At 42.5% G+C, this 16,684-nt stretch overlaps 1 protein-coding gene across 1 annotated transcript in view; it reads left to right on the top strand.

Moving 5' to 3' along the window:
- Window positions 1-237: 237 nt before the first annotated feature.
- The window catches only part of rbm47 (RNA binding motif protein 47), a 207,739-nt gene continuing 191,292 nt past the window's right edge, over window positions 238-16,684 (top strand). The window contains exon 1 of the mRNA XM_078216446.1: window positions 238-345. The gene's annotated coding sequence lies outside the window, so the exon portion shown is untranslated. The remainder of the gene's footprint in view (window positions 346-16,684) is intronic.

Raw genomic sequence — 16,684 nt, 5'->3', positions numbered from 1 at the left:
CATAAATAACCATGTTCAAAACTTTATGTAAATTTTTTTTATTGGGGGAGGTGGGGATTTTCCACACTTTCTTTTACACATATTCAATGCATCTAATGTTGTCTGAACTTAATAAAACAATGTCAATGTTTCTGAAGAACACTTTTAGAATATAACTGACGCTTCCTTATTCACTGAGATTTGGATTCACTTCCTCCTTTGCAGCCGTGCTTTGTTGGCAGAGCAATAAGTGCAACATTACTGTTTGCTTCTTACTTGTTTTATAATCGGTACCCCGAACTGTGAGCGACTCCTCTCCAACCCTAGAGCGGCCACCGAAACTGTCACCTGTGAGCAAGGTCGCAGGTACATTTCTTTAACCTTATTCCATCGGATTGTTGTTAGAGATTCCGAGAATTTAGCCGTGTTACCCAGTTACCCAACGACACATCGGCCGCCTCAATAGGCTTTGCAGCAAAACCTGTTTTTTAAATTCATCCGGCCAATTGTAAATGTTAAAATAGCCTTGTGGTCGGCAGTTAGTTAACATATACAGAAACTTTCGAATTCATCATTTTCTGACGTAAAGGATTTCCTTTCTCAATAACTGCCGCTGTATTTATCTTGTCGATAAGTAACCATGGTTATTAAAATACGTTAAGAAGCGAAGTATGATATTGCATTTGTTTTTCCGCTCCATTGGTTTTGCCCTTCAGAGACGCGCGAATGAGTGCTGGTGAATTGAAGGGTGCTGGTGACAATGTACCATCACCATGGCACACAAATCATCCAGCCCAACAACAGCTTCTCTTGCTGAGAGCAAACCCATTGCAATATTTACCTTTCCGGACTAAAATCAAAAGCTCTAGAACATAACACCTGAATGTGATCTATGCGCTACACTTCACGCTGGTCCATCAATAATCTGAGCAAAGATTCGTATGAGTTGCGAAGGGCCAGTTCATAGTGTGCATACACACACACGTTACCTGTTGTAGCAACCAAACACAACAGATATCTCTACACGCCCTCCTGTCTGCGCAATATTTCTGCTGCCTTTGAGGCGTTGTTATTATATGCTCTGTGCTGCCCAAATGGGGGAATTACAAGAATCTCTGATGCTTTTGTTCCATTCTTATTGCATCCCTTTAAATAATGGATGGTATGTGACAGAGAGGACGGTTTAAAAAAAAAACTAATCGTCAGCAATTTCCAATTGCAGTGTTGATGATGAGTTGGATTCACCAAAGTGCAATTAAGACTAAAGGATAGAAGCGATTATAAAGACATCATTCCACAAAGCCCTCGACTGATCTCAAACTACGCGCAGACCCTGGCCATATTTGACTTTTATTTGAAGTTTAAATGTTACAGCTTTGTCGCTCTCATAGCATATATTATTCCTAGGCATCGTTTGTGAATTCCATGGGGTGGTTTGATTTACTTCAGGCCAATATGATGTGAGAGTTCAGATGAGAAAGTGGAAAGGTGCAGTACTGCACAGCACTACAGTCTGGAATTTAAACTGTTGCAGTGACTGTGACTTAACTCAGGACAAGTGATAGAAAGAGTAATGCAGCTGTGATTTTTCAAATGCACCAGCCACAAGCCCTACCGCCGGGCGTCCTGTAGGATGTTCGATTAGCCTCCCTGAAGTACGTCTTCCATTTTACAGAAAGTCTCAGACCTGCTCTGTAGGTAAACCTCCAGGAGCAAGTTGAGATCATAGGTTTGCCATAGTCGATTGTGGAGGCAAAAACTTTAAGCAATTACTGTGGATAGATTGAATTGAAAACCTAATTTAGTCCAGCTATTGGGTCGCAATGTTATTTGAAGCCTAGAATATATGGCCTGCTCAGCTATCATAACTAGAGGATAGTTTGCCATGGTCAGTGAGTGTTGAATGAGCTTTGAAAAGGTGGGTTAGAGTTTTGTTTGTGTAGAGAAAAGATGGGTCTAACTTGTGAAAATAGTGATGAGAGGATGCATAAATATACAATTAAGTTCTCGCCTCATTTATTAAATGTTTGACTCAATACAATTGAACAGTTCTTTCATCAAGTGCATGGGAGACCGATTTGCAACTGTTTAATTCTTGATGACTGTCTCTGCCACTGGGACTACCTTTGGGCTGAACTAAGTCTAAAGTGTCCACAGTATGTCAGAGTTCATTGGAAACTGAACACTAATTGCTGACTTTTAGAACAAGTTTATAATGTTACTAATTTCACCTGCTTCAGAAACATTTCAGTTTGATTTAGACAAATAATCAGACTCTGGGTATTATGATCACCAAATGCTGGATGCCCTTGTCCACCGTCCATTGGTAGGATCAGAAAAGTCTAAAATAATTGCTAGTAGAGATTTAGAGAATAATTACTATCACTCAATATATAGACATATTAGCATCTAAAATCAGAATTATATACATTGACTTATTTTCAGCAAAGTTCAGGGAATTTTAAGCCAGGGAAGCTGTTCATAAGGATGTGAAATAAATTAAGGATAGATCCAATGTTCAGATGTCTATATCGTCTCATTAACGTTGATTCCTTGTTTTCAAAGTTCGTTAAAAGTTAAAAGCTACTTCATTATTTACAGAATGAACTATTTTATTAAAGAACGTGTCCTGGACAGTGGGTAAAGATATAGTTATTGAATGAGTAACTAGATTTTCAAAAAAAAAGTAGTTGGTTTCAAGATTGTGCTTGGATTAAAAAAAGTCTATGGGCGGAAAATTGAGCCCAGACTCTGTACGGAAGAATGATGGCACACGCTCAAAATGTGAAGAGCTTTGAAAAACATGATTCTCGCTGGCAAGATGGCGTTTTGCAATTCCCGTTGGTGGAGTGATGTTGAACACGCTGCAGAACATTGGGAACCTCATTTTAATACACTAGCTTCTCATTATCGAACACTCACTCCGGATATTGAGCCCACACCGAATATTCAGCAAGCGCCAGCTTGTTGTCATGCCAGCGCCATTTACAACAGCTCGACACATGCATGAACCTGGTGCCTTCACCTCCGAGGGGGGTAACGAAGGTTAGCTCTGAAGCAGCTATTCCTCCTCAGCCTGTCCAACACTCAAGGGGCACCAGGGAGCACGCTAGGGATCCAGATAAGTGCAGCTTGGAGCAGCGGGATGGGAGTCACTCTTGCCATATTGGGGGGATGCGAAGGAATGGGGCAGATCAGATGCCATGAGAAAATGGAGGCACAATGTTATTCACCCTGATGGTTTACAAGGGAGATAATGTGGGCATGTGGCTGTTGTGTCAGAGAGAATGTTGGTAGGGAAAGCAGATATTAACTCAATGTATGAATGTCATTTGGCTGGAAGTCACAGAGGCATGGAAGGATGAACGTCAGGACTGTGGTAGGACTCCACATAACTCACCGTGGTGTTGTCACTCTTCCAGCGCATGATTCAGGAGAATAATGGAGTCTGTGGAGTTGTTCTTTCTGCTAATCTCGATTGATTAGCAGCAGGGACAAAGACATGATGCTGCACATGCCCAGGACCAGGGGCCTGCAGCTGTCCAGGGAGCAGGAGCACAGGATCAAACTCTGAGTCAGTCTCTGTCCAGAACCTTTCGGTGAAGGTGCTCGTAACATCGGATGTCTGAGCCTCAGTACCAGAGAAGGCTGCGCCTGTGCCACGGGATGCCACATACTGCATGAACTGACACCCCATGGAACTGGAGGACAACCCATGCCTGTGGCCTTTAAAGTCATAACCGCACTAAACATTTTCACCAGCGGCTCCTTTCAGGGTCGTGGAGGAGGCATCTATGGCATCACCCAGTCTGTCACTCACAAATGTATCAGGGAGGTCACAGATGCCCTGTCTGCAAGAACAGAGATGTTTATAAACCTGGACCAGGATCAGGCGGGCCAGGACGCCAGGCCCATGGGCTTCACCCTCATAGCAGGGAAGCCGCAGGTGCAAGGCATCATTGATTAGGTCATCATGGCGGCAATGGCTCCATTCACGAACCACAAGGGATTCCACTCCCTCAACATCCAACTCATCTGCAATCACACAATGCACATCATGCAGGTGTGGGCCCGCTTCCCGGGGATCACCCATGACAGTTATATATTGGATCGCTTGCAAATACCAGCTGTCTTTAAGGGAGAGCAGTGGCTGGAGTGATGACTCCTTGGGGACAAGGGGTATCCACTCAGAAAGTGGCTATTGACGCCAATGCGGAGGTCACAAACCCCAGCGGAGACTCAATACAATGAAGCTTCAATGCGCATGCTGGTGGAACAGGTTATTGGACTGCAGGAAATGAAGCTCCAGTGCCTGGACCGGTCAAAGGGTGCCCTACAATATAGACCCGAGAGAGTCTTCCGCATATTGTGGTGTGCTGCGTAGTCCACAACTTAGCGCTGCAAAGGGGCGACCACCTGGAAGAGGAGGAGATGGGTGAGTGTCACATCTCCTCAGGTGAGATGGATGTTGAGGAGGGAAGTGGGCAGGATGAAGCTGAGGAAGAATAGGAGGAGGAAGGCAGGGCTATGGCGAAGGCCAGAATTGACCCCCAAGCAGGACGTATCTCATAACATTTCATTTTGGGGATGAGCGGATGTAGGCTGTGTTGTGTCATTCCTCCCACACCACCCCCCCAGCCCCTGTGGGTGTCAGGTAAAATGAAAAATGTGGCACCAGCGTTGTACGTCTTCATGGGCAGGGGGCTGAAGCCATTGGCTGGACTCTGCCAGAGAATGATGATGACTTGCTGTGAGGACGGAACGATGCTTCTCTCATCCTCAACGATATGTCTGATTCTTGCCTAACAGAGAATTGAATGTTCCCTGTCAATGAACGGGCACATGGTGGGCTTCATAAACAGGTTAAGAAGAGTACATGATACTGCAATCCCCTTTGGGGTAAGTACTCAGCTTTACAGTTTCAGCTTCCACTCGAGGTGGACAGACCCTCAGCATTTCGATAGCCCCTTGGACTCTGGTACACGGGTACAATGTAGCACTATTAAAATGCTCTAACCTTGATGAATGGATGGGGGGGGTCAATGGAGGATGGGGAGGGATATCCTTTCAATGAAAGGGAATGTGGGAAGTGCTTCCGGGGTTTGGGGGGTGGTTGACTGTAGCAGAGTGCCTATAGATTCTTCAGTGCGAGAGAAACATTGCACAACCATTCTCACACTCATCAGGGATGAAACACTGGATGTGTGCAGGGGTTCGCATTCAGCACCAAATGACATGGTGGAGGCTCTGTGGTGAACAAAGCAAATGGCTGGAAAATTTCAGCCTTTGTTTCTTGTCACTCATCCAATTTCATACCCATGTTGCTACTGTCTCTTTTATTCCATGAGCCTCAACATTGCTCACAAGTCTGTTGTGCAGCACTTTATCAAATTTCTTTTTGGAAGTCCATGCACACCAAGTCAACAGCATTACCATCACCAACCCTCTCTGTTATCTCATCAACAAAGTCAAGCAAGTAAAGCACAATTTGCCCTGAAGCATGACTGGTAGAAGGCCACTGAGTTTGAGTGTGGAAGACTGCTTATGGCCTCGCAGGACAACATTGAGTAGCTCTGGGCCGAGGAGGTCTGGCTGCCAGCTGCTCTCAGCATTAGTGGCAGCAGTCTGGGCTGTTTAGCTAACAGGCAACAGCAAGGGGCCAGAGAATGAATACTTTGAGAAAAATCAGCAGGATTGTGCTCCATGGTAGCACGGCCATTCCCTCAGCAATCTTAGTAATCTGTTGGAGAACAGACTGTGGCACCCAGCAAGCACCTTTGCTCACTCACTATACACTCACTATAGCACTCAGATCGGGTTGTGGCTGCAGTAGGTTGATGACAGCTTCCTTGGTGAAATGAAGGAACCTTAAATGTTGCTCCTCAGTCAAGTTAAAGTAGGTGACATGCTCCTTGAATATCTGGAGTGAGCATGGCCTCCTGTGAATCGTCCACCTCTTCATCCACCATCCTGTTAACAGCTGCTCCTACTCTCTTGGTCATCCTTGTTGCTCCCTTTCATCCTCTAGTTCAAAAGACAGTCTGACCAGTACATCCATAGCTGAAGCCAAATTATTCATGAAGTGACCAAGTGCAACACGAGAAAAAGGTAAAGGCAAAATGCCACAGATGCTGGAATCTGAAACAAAACTGAACAAACTGGAAAATCTCAACAGGTCTGACAGCATCTGTGGAGAGAGAATAGAGCCAACGTTTCAAGCCTTCGTCAGAACTGAAAAGAAAAAGATTGTTAGGTTATACACAGGTTAACCTTCCATGGTGATAACACACACTGAAAAATATCCAGAAGTTAACCTGAATGAGAAGCCCTAAGGTGTATCAAAATTGAACAAGGGTTCTGCAAGAACCACAAGATTATATTTAAATAATATCTGTATAATCAAAGATGTGCACTTCCTGCTGGAACCATGCTTTTATTTCCTGCCTGCCTGCCAGCCATATTGGTTCCATGATAATAGATAATAATGACCAACAAAGTGACTTTTCCCATAGATTTCTCCTATTGGGCCAATGATAGATGGATTGTCTGGGATATTTATCAAGCTATCATATCAAGATCATATTAATCTGAAGCTCAATTACTGATTTCAGCAGAGAAAGTGACAAGAGTGCAGTTCTGACCTGCAGAGAATTGTGTGCAGATCTGCTGTTGTGATACACCTCACAATGAAATGAAGGTGGATTTAACAAAAACCCAGCAGTTTCAGGCTACATTTCAGAACCACTTCTTCAAGTGGTTGCATCATACAGAGCACCAAAAGGGAAGGAAACCCTAGGTGAATTATACTATTGCTCTTTCAGTTTATATTGGAATGATATTAAAATATTTCTAAATTGATTATAGAAAAGCAAAAATTCTGTGGATGCTGGAACTCTGAAATAACATCAAAAGCAAGCTGGTAATGCTCAGCAGGTCAGAGAGCATCTGCAAAGAAACAGCTTTAACGTTTTTGATCGGGATGATTTTTCAGCAGGACACGCCTGTTGGAACAGAACATTCAAGAAAGGTCATCTCAACCTCAAATGTTAACTCTGTTTCTCTTCACAAATGCTGCCTGACCTGCTGAGTATTTACTGCATTTTTGTTGTTATATTAAAGATTACAATACAGTGTTTTGGTGGGCTGTATAATTGTTTTAACTAGCTATGGTTTAAAATGGAGGCTGCCCATTTACTAAGAATAAAATGGTGAATCTGAGATAAGTTAGAACTGGACAGGATTGTTGCTCATAAATTAGCAAATAAGTGTTCTCTTTGCTGACAGTCTTCTCTGTCTTTTGTCTACAAGAAGCCAAAATGAAATGAGGTTGGGTAGCCTCAATTCAGTTTCTACTGAGTCTACAGCAGAAAACTGGAGTCTTAAATTGGTCATCTCACTAAATTGTCCATTGGACTTAGAGAAGGCACAGGTATGGAAAATGGAAATAAGTCGTTCTGGTACTGCAAAAGGGCATTTTGCCATTGAGGCTTAGGCGTATTGTTGGTGAAATACAACATTAGCTTTACTCTGCATACAACTGCTAATTATTAACACTGGGGGATCGAATTTTCCCAGCCCAATGCAGGGCAGAAATGAGTCGGCGGGCTTTAAAAAATTGTGGCCAGGGTCAGGATCCAGGATTCCTGCCGCCATTTCGAGCACCAGCAATTTTCATCAGCACAAGAAAGGGCCGGGTTGGGAGACCACGTGCTGTTGTGTCAAAATTGAGGCATCATTGTGGAAGTGTTATGAACTGGGAGGTAGGAACCTGGAGAGACGAAGGATGAGAGGTGACCTGATAGAGGTTTACAAGATGTTGAGAGGTCTGGATAGGGTAGACTCTCAGAGGCTATTTCCAAGGGCTGAAATGGTTGCTACGAGAGGACACAGGTTTAAGGTGCTGGGGGGTAGGTACAGAGGAGATGTCAGGGGTAAGTTTTTCACTCAGAGGGTGGTGGGTGAGTGGAATCGGCTGACGTCGGTGGTGGTGGAGGCAAACTCGTTGGGGTCTTTTAAGAGACTTCTGGATGAGTACATGGGATTTAATGGGATTGAGGGCTATAGATAGGCCTAGAGGTAGGGATATGATCAGCGCAACTTGTGGGCCGAAGGGCCTGTTTGTGCTGTGGCTTTCTATGTTCTATGTTCTATATGGATGGTCAGTACAAAGTGTTTTGCCTACTTCACATATCATTATGAAAAGTTTTTTCTTTATTCTTTCATGTGATGTGGGCGTCACTGGCAAGGTCAGCATATAGGAAAGCTGAATATAATCAAACCAAGTCAACATGGTTTTATGAAAAGCAAATCATGTTTGATAAATTTGCTCAAATTCTTTGAGGATGTAACAGAGAGAATAGATAGAAGGAAACATGTAGCTGTAGTGTATTTAGATTCCCAAAAAGCAATTGATTAGGTGCCACATAAGAGGCTGGTGCATAAAGTATAAGCCCATGGAATTGGAGGTAGTGTGTTAGCATGGATTGAAAATTGGCTGTCATGTAGATAACAGAGTTGGAATAAATGGGTCTATTTCAGAGTGGAAAGATGTAACTAGTGAAGGACCACAGGGATCAGTTCTTGACCAGCAATTGTTCACTATTTACATTAATGATCTGGAGGAATGTACAGAATGTAAGGTTTCCAAATCTGCTGTTGATACAAAAATAGGTGGAAGGGCAAGTTGTGATGAGGATATTGTGATTTTGCAACGGGATATAGATAGTTTAGGTGACTGGGCGGAAATCTGGCAAATGGAGTTCAATGTGGGGAAGTGTAAGGTTATGCAGTTTGGTAGGAGGAATCAAAAAGCAGATTATTATCTAAATGGAGAGACTGCAAATGAGCGAAGTATAGAGGGACCTAAGTGTTTCTAGTGCATGAATCACAAAAAGCTAGCAAGCAGGTTCAATAAGTAGTTAGGAAGGCAAATAGCATTTTAGCCTTTATTGCAAAGGGGTTGGAGTTTAAAAATATGGAGGTTTTGTTGCAACTGTACAGGGTGTTGGTGAGGTCTCACCTGGAAAACTGCATACAGCTGTGGTCCCCTACCTTAAAAAGGATATAATAACATTGGAGGCAGTCCAAAGGAGATCCATCAGACTAATTCCTGGGATGAGAGGGTTGTCCTATCAAGGGAGACTGAATAGTCCGGGTCTATATTCCTGGGTCTATACTCTATGGAGTTTAGAAGAGTGAGGGGTGACCTTATTCAAACATATAAAATCCTGAGGACGTTTGACAGGGTGGATGGTGAGATGTTTTCACTAGTGGGAGAGCCTCGAACAAGGGGACATAGCTACAAGATTTAAAACTGAGGTGCGTAGAAATTTCTTCTTGCAGAGGGTGGCGAATCTCTGGAATTCTCTGCTCCAAAAGGTAGTGGAGGCTGGATCATTAGAAGTATTTAAAGTGGAGGTGGATAAATATTTGATAGAACAAGGAATAGAGGGCTATGGGGGGATGGCACAGAAAAGGAGCTGAGGCCGGCATAGATCAGCCATGATCATATTGATTGGTGGGGCAGGCTTGAAGGGCCTGGTGGCCACTCCTGCTTCTATTCTTGTGTTCTTGTATTGTCCATTCCTAATTGTCCCTGAATTAAGTGGCTTAATAGGCCATTTCAGATGGCAGTTAAGAGTCAACCAAATTGCTGTGGGTCTAGAGTCACATATATGCTAGACTGGGTAAAGATCTACACCAGGTGTACTGCAATGGTTCCAGAAAGCAACTTACCATCACCTTCTTAAAGGCAATTAGGAATGGGCAATAAATCCTGGAGGTGCAGGAAGACAATTGGATGGATGCAATAAATCCTGGCCTAACCAGCGATGCCAACATCTTGTGAAAGAATAAAAAAAGATTTCCTTCCCTAAAATACATTTGTGAACCAGATTTTTTAATAACATTCAATAATAATTTCGTGGTCATTAAAACTGAGATTAGTTTTTAATTCCATTCTTATTAATTGAATTCAAATTCCACCAGCTGTCACAGTGAGATTTGACCCCATGTCCGCAGAGCATTACATGGATCTCTGAGTTACGCGTTCAGTGACATTATTATTACAACACTGTCTCCTTCAAATGCTGCATTGGCTGAATATGTTTTTAACTAAAGTGAATGATGGCAGGGCTGTCATAGAATCATAGAGGTTTACAGCATGGAAACAGGCCCTTCGGCCCAACCTGTCCATGCCACCCTTCTTTTTTTTAACCCCTAAGCTAGTCCCAATTGCCCGCATTTGGCCCATATCCCTCTATACCCATCTTAGCCATGTAACTGTCTAAATGCTTTTTAAAAGACAAAATTGTACCCACCTCTACTACTACCTCTGGCTGCTTGTTCCAGCCATTCACCAACCTCTGTGTGAAACAATTGCCCCCCTGGACACTTTTGTATCTCTCCCCTCTCACCTTAAACCTATGCCCTCTAGTTTTAGACTCCCCTACCTTTGGGAAAAGATATTGACTATCTAGCTGATCTATGCCCCTCATTATTTTATAGACCTCTATAAAATCACCCCTCAGCCTTCTACACTCAAGAGAAAAAAGTCCCAGTCTATCCAGCCTCTTCTTATAACTCAATCCATCAAGTCCCGGTAGCATCCTAGTAAATCTTTTCTGCACTCTTTCTAGTTTAATAATACACTTTCTATAATAGGGTGACCAGAACTGTACACAGTATTCCAAGTGTGGCCTTACCAATGTCTTGTACAACTTCAACAAGACGTCCCAACTCCTGTATTCAATGTTCTAACCAATGAAACCAAGCATGCCGAATGCCTTCTTCACCACTCTATCCACCTTTGACTCCATTTTCAAGGAGCTATGAACCTGTACCCCTAGATCTCTTTGCTCTGTAACTCTCTCCAAAGCCCTACCATTAAATGAGTAAGTCCTGCCCTGGTTCAATCTACCAAAATGCATCACCTCGCATTTATCTAAATTAAACTCCATCTGCCATTCATCAGCCCATTGGCCCAATTGATCAAGATCCCATTGCAATCCGAGATAACTTTCTTCACTGTCCACTATGCCACCAATCTTGGTGTCATCTGCAAACTTACTAACCATGCCTCCTATATTTTCATCCAAATCATTAATATAAATGACAAATAACGGTGGACCCAGCACTGATCCCTGAGGCACACCACTGGTCACAGCCCTCCAGTTTGAAAAACAACCTTCTACAACCACCCTCTGGCTTCTGTCATCAAGCCAATTTTGTATCCATTTAGCTACCTCACCCTGGATCCCGTGAGATTTAACCTTATGCAACAACCTACCATGCAGTACCTAGTCAAAGGCTTTGCTAAAGTCCATGTAGACAATATCAACTGCACTGCCCTCATCTACCTTCTTGGTTACCCCTTCAAAAAACTCAATCAAATTTGTGAGACATGATTTTCCACTCTCAAAGCCATGCTGACTGTCCCTAATCAGTCCTTACATCTCTAAATGCCTGTAGATCTTGTCTCTCAAAATACCTTCCAAAAACTTACCCACCATAGATATGAGGCTCACTGGCCTGTAGTTCCCAGGCTTTTCCCTGCAGCCCTTTTTAAACAAAGGCACAACATTTGCCACCCTCCATTTGCTGTGATTTGGAAAGTTAAGTGGCCGTTAAATAATATGGTTGCCAGGTTGTTGTTCAAGAAAATAGGGCAGTATTATAAAAGTGGAAAAGTCTTCAGATACATGAAAGTAGATTAACTATTGGATAATTTGGGGGAAGCAGTGGTGTAGTGGTATTGTCACTGGACTTGTAATCCAGAGACGAAGGGTAATGCTCTGAGGACCTGGGTTCGACAGATAGTGAAATTTGAATTCAATAAAAAAATCTGGAATAATAAAACCTGACAATGACTATGAAACCATTGCTGATGTCTTAAAAACCTATCTAGTTTCCTAATGCTCTCGAGGGAAGGAAGTCTGTTGTCCTTACCTGGTATGGCCTACCTGTGGCTTCAGGTCCATAGCAATGTGGTTGTCTCTGAAATGGTGTAGCAAGTCACTCAGTTCAAGGGGAATTAGGGTTCGGCAATAAATGCTGGCCCATCCGGTGACACCCACACCCCATGAATGAATAAAATAAAGTGTTATTCTCCTTTGTGCAACATTAAAAGGCTAACCAATTTTGTAATCCAGAATTGAATGTGTGAAACATCCCATTGTTTTCATTATTCCTTTAAGCCCAGCTCAGCCACATGTTTGGCTATTTCAAAGCTGTGACAGATCTCTGATCTTTCACTAACCCTGTAAATTTAACCTCAGTCATATGTTTGGCCGTTTCAAAGCTTTGACAGATGTATGAGCCTTTTGGTTATTTTCAAAGGCTCTAATGAATTTGTTCAGTAGGGTTTGTTTATACAGTCAATCAGGAGACTGCATGCTTGAATTGCTGCCTCCCTTTAAAGCCACAAATGGATTCTGTTCAGAAGAGTTATTTGAAAGGCTATCTACAGAAATGTGATCTTATTTATTTAACAGATTTATGAGCTTTTCAAAGACTTCCAAATGTTATTGTAGGACTTGTGAGCTCTGCCTACAGTAGACACTGGGTAAATGGGTTAGGGCTGTTGACATTTGGGGGGAGGGGATTCGCAGGTTGAAAGGGTAAGGGGTGGTGAAGGGGTAATGTGGTTGAGGGGGGAGGTTTTGTGGGGATGGGGGTAAAAGAATTGAGAGGACAAATGGATAAAAGTGTTACAGGTATGGGGGAGGAAGGGGGAATAAGGGACTTATGGATGGTGAGGAATATGGAGCTCCACACTGCTGTGCAGAACTGGAGCAATCTCTCTTTGAACAGACGTGGGCCTTTTAATTTGGCTGCCTTGTCTTTGGCTCACCTTCACCTTGGGCCTGCTGCTGAATGAAAGTCTCACTGGCTGGCTCTGATTCCCAATTCCTTCCTCCATGATGAAAACCAAACCTCAGATGTCCAAGATAGAAAAGGTTTATGCGAAAAAAGGTCAAATCTTAACCTCCCAGCAAGGATTGACAGGCTGCGTTTCTTCACTACCATGTCATTTGATTGGTAGCAGCTCCATTGAACATAAAGGAAATCATAACTTTGAACTGATCTCGGCATTGAAAAAGCATTTTACCAATTGCGGATGCAGTGAATCAAAATGGTAGCATATGTTCCCAAGGTCTTGTGATTGTCGTGGGGTTATTTGCTCTTCTGTGATATCTCTCATTGACAAGCAGCAAGATACAATCTGCTGGGTCTCTGCAGATTAAGAAATATTTTAAGAAATTTTTTTTTCAAGATAAAATGGTAGTATATTTTTGAACAAAGTACACAACAAATAGGTATCCTTCCCCCTTAAAATACTGCCCAGGTAAATCACAGTTTTGACTGTAGTCTGGAATATACTTTGAACACTCAGGTGTGCAATGATTTTCCAGCACCTTGTGGGTTTCTCAGGAAAACGCACTGAGATCCGTCTGATCTATTAGATGATGCACATAAATATTTAAGCTAAATAACTTGCATTTCTGTAGCACCTTTCACAAACGCAAAATATCCCAAAGCATTTTACAGTGAAGAAGTACTTTTGAGGTGCAGACAACATTGTAGAGTCAGAAATGCAGCAACCAATTTGTGCACAGCAAAGTCCAATAAACAACAATGAGATAATAACCAGATAATCTGTTTTAATGATGAAGGATAAAGGTTGAAGGTAGTGCTGAAAACTCCCCTCTTCTTTGAAGCATCACCATTGAATCTTTTATGTTCACCTGAGAGGGCAGATGGAGTCTAAGATCAGACGAAATAGGAGCAGGAGTAGGCCATTGGCCCATTGGGCATCATCTGATATTCAATACACTCACTGGTGATCTAATTTTGGCGTTAATACCTCTTTCATGCCCATCTTCCCAACCTTCGACTCCCTTGTCAATCAAAAGTCTGTAACTCAGCCTTAAATATATTCCAACACCCGGCCTCCACTGCTTTTCGTGGGAGGAAATTCCAAAAACCAAAGGCTCTCCGGGGAATAAAATTTCTACTTATCTCCTCCTTAAATGGGAAACCCCTTATCTTTAAACTATATCTCATTTTAACATCTCACCCTCAAGACAACACTTCCGAAACTCCATCAGAATCCACGGGAGTGTAAGCCTAAGTTTGTTCTCATGGTGTGTGAGCGAGACTTAAATGACCAACCTTCTGACTCAGAACCGAGAGGATTGCTACTGGTGCATGGTTGATACCTATATTTTTCCTCACTGAATTTGTTTGCTTGTTTCTTGAATCCTAATTCTGTACAGTGTTACAACTAAGCCTTAGATCTCATTATAAGAGAATGATAACATTGTGGCTATTTCACTGGGTGAGGAACGCAGAGGCCTGGGTTAATGATCCAGAGACAAGCATTCCACAACAACAGTAAAGTTTAAATTCCATTAACTGAATCTTCAATGTTCATCAACAAGAGCCCCTCATAACCTTGTACACCTTAATTAAATACCCTGCAACCTCTTTTGTTCCAGAAAAAAACATTCAATCTTTCCTCTTAGCAAAAATTCTCTATTCCTGGCAACATCTTTGAACTCACCTTTGCGCCCTCTCAAATGCGATTGTCTTCCTGGTAATGCAAAGACCAGAACTGCACAAAGCACTCTAGCTATAGCCAAACTAATTTTTGTATATTTCTAGCATAACCTCCCTCCTGTTAGATTTTATGCCTCTGTTAATAAAGGAAAGGATTTGGTGTTTCTTTGTAACTACCTTCCTGTTCCAGGCATCCGTGGGTATGCCCTCCAATGTCTCTCTGTTCCTCTAATTCCTTACCTTGTTTGTTCCTCCCAAATGCTTTACACCTCACACTTCCACAGATTGAATTTCAATTGTCACTTCTCTGTCCCTCTGACCAGTCTATTGAAATCTTCTAGTTTCTATAGCTTTCCTTCTCACAATCAACCACACCTTGAAATTTTGAATCATCTGCCAAATTCTTAAACGTGTCCTTTATATCTAAGTCTGGCTTATTGATATAAACCCTGGAAAGAAAGGGACATAGTACTGAGCCCTGAAAAACACCACTGGAACAGCCTTCAAGCCACAAAAACATCCCTTTGTTTCCTAATGCAAAGTCATACCTAGAAAAATTAATGATAGTTATCGTTGTTCGTGTCTTGTCATTTCAGCTTGAGAGCATTGTTGCAGGAATTCCTCATTGTAGTTTTCTAGGCCTGACCAGCTTCAGTTTCTTCATCAGTGATCTTCCCTCCATCATAAGGGCTGAAATGGGGAAGTTCACTGATTGCACATGGTTCAGTTGTATTTGCAACTCCTTAGATAATGAAGCTGTTTAAGCCCGCATTCAGCAAGACTTGAATAACGTTCAGGCTTGAACAGTTAAGTGGGAGGTGACATTAATGCCATACTAGTGCCAGGCAATGCCCATCCCCAACAAGGAAGTGCTTAATATCTCCTCTTGATGTTCAATAGCATTACCACCACTGAATCCCTCACATCAACTTACTTGGGGTTACCCCCTGGCCAGAAACCTAATTGGACAAGAGCAGATCAGAGGTTGGGAATTCTGTGGTGAGTAACTCATTTCCTGACTCCCCCAAAACCTTTCCACTATCGACAAGGTACAATTCAGGAGTGTAATAGAATAATCTCCACTTGCCTGGATGAGTGCAAGCTTCAGAAACATTCAAAATTTATTTATTTATTCGTCATTTATTAGTTTATTAGGCTTACATTAACACTGCAATGAAGTTACTGTGAAATTCCCCTAGTCACCACAGTCCACCGCCTGTTCGGGGCAATGCGCCTAACCACCATGCTTTTAGATTGTGGGAGGAAACTGGAGCACCTGGAGGAAACCCATGCAGACATGGAGAGATTGTGCAAATTCCACACAGTCAGTGACCCAAACCGGGAATTGAACCCGGGTCCCTGGCGCTGTGAGGTAGCAGTGCTAACCACCGTGCCACCGTGCTGCCCCAAAACCTTCAAAAACCTTGACATAATTTAGATAAAGCAGTTCACTTGACAGGCACCCTATCAACCACCTTAAACAGTCACTTCATTCAGTATTAATGCACCATGACCACAGTGTGTACTCTCTACTTAATGCAGTAACTTCAGATTGATTTCTCAACAACACCTTCCAAATTTATAATCTCTACTAACTAGAAGGACAAAGGAACTTGTTCATAGGAACACCACCTCCTGCATGTTCCCCTCCAAGCCATACACCATTCTGACTTGGAACTATGTTGCTGGGTCAAAATCCTAGAGCTCCTTCCCAATAGCACTATGGGTGTACCTGGCATCACATAGATTCCAGCGATTCAAGGATAATTAGGATTGGACAATTAATGCTGGCCTTGCCAGTGAGATCCCTGTTTCTTCATTTGTATATGAATGAGTAAAAAAATGCATCCCACAAAAGTATTTTTTTGTAAATGGAAAAAAATGGTTTGATGAAATGTGACAGTAACTAATAAATTCTTAACTTAATTCACCCCCAAAAACTGTCCTGATAAAACTTAGTGAAATGCAACCTTCATAAACATTTCTGACTGGTGATCCAATCTCTTCTGTGCTGTTTAACTTGTGAAGCTCATCTCATCTGATTTATTAATCCTCCTGCTGTTAATATATGCGTCGTCGATGGAGACAGGAGAGGTTCCGGAGGATTGGAGGATTGCGGATGTGGTGTCTATATTCAAGAAAGGGA

This window comes from Mustelus asterias, chromosome 1, assembly GCF_964213995.1.
Source record: "Mustelus asterias chromosome 1, sMusAst1.hap1.1, whole genome shotgun sequence".
NCBI lineage: Eukaryota > Metazoa > Chordata > Chondrichthyes > Carcharhiniformes > Triakidae > Mustelus > Mustelus asterias.
This window is presented reverse-complemented; position numbering and strand designations above follow the sequence as displayed.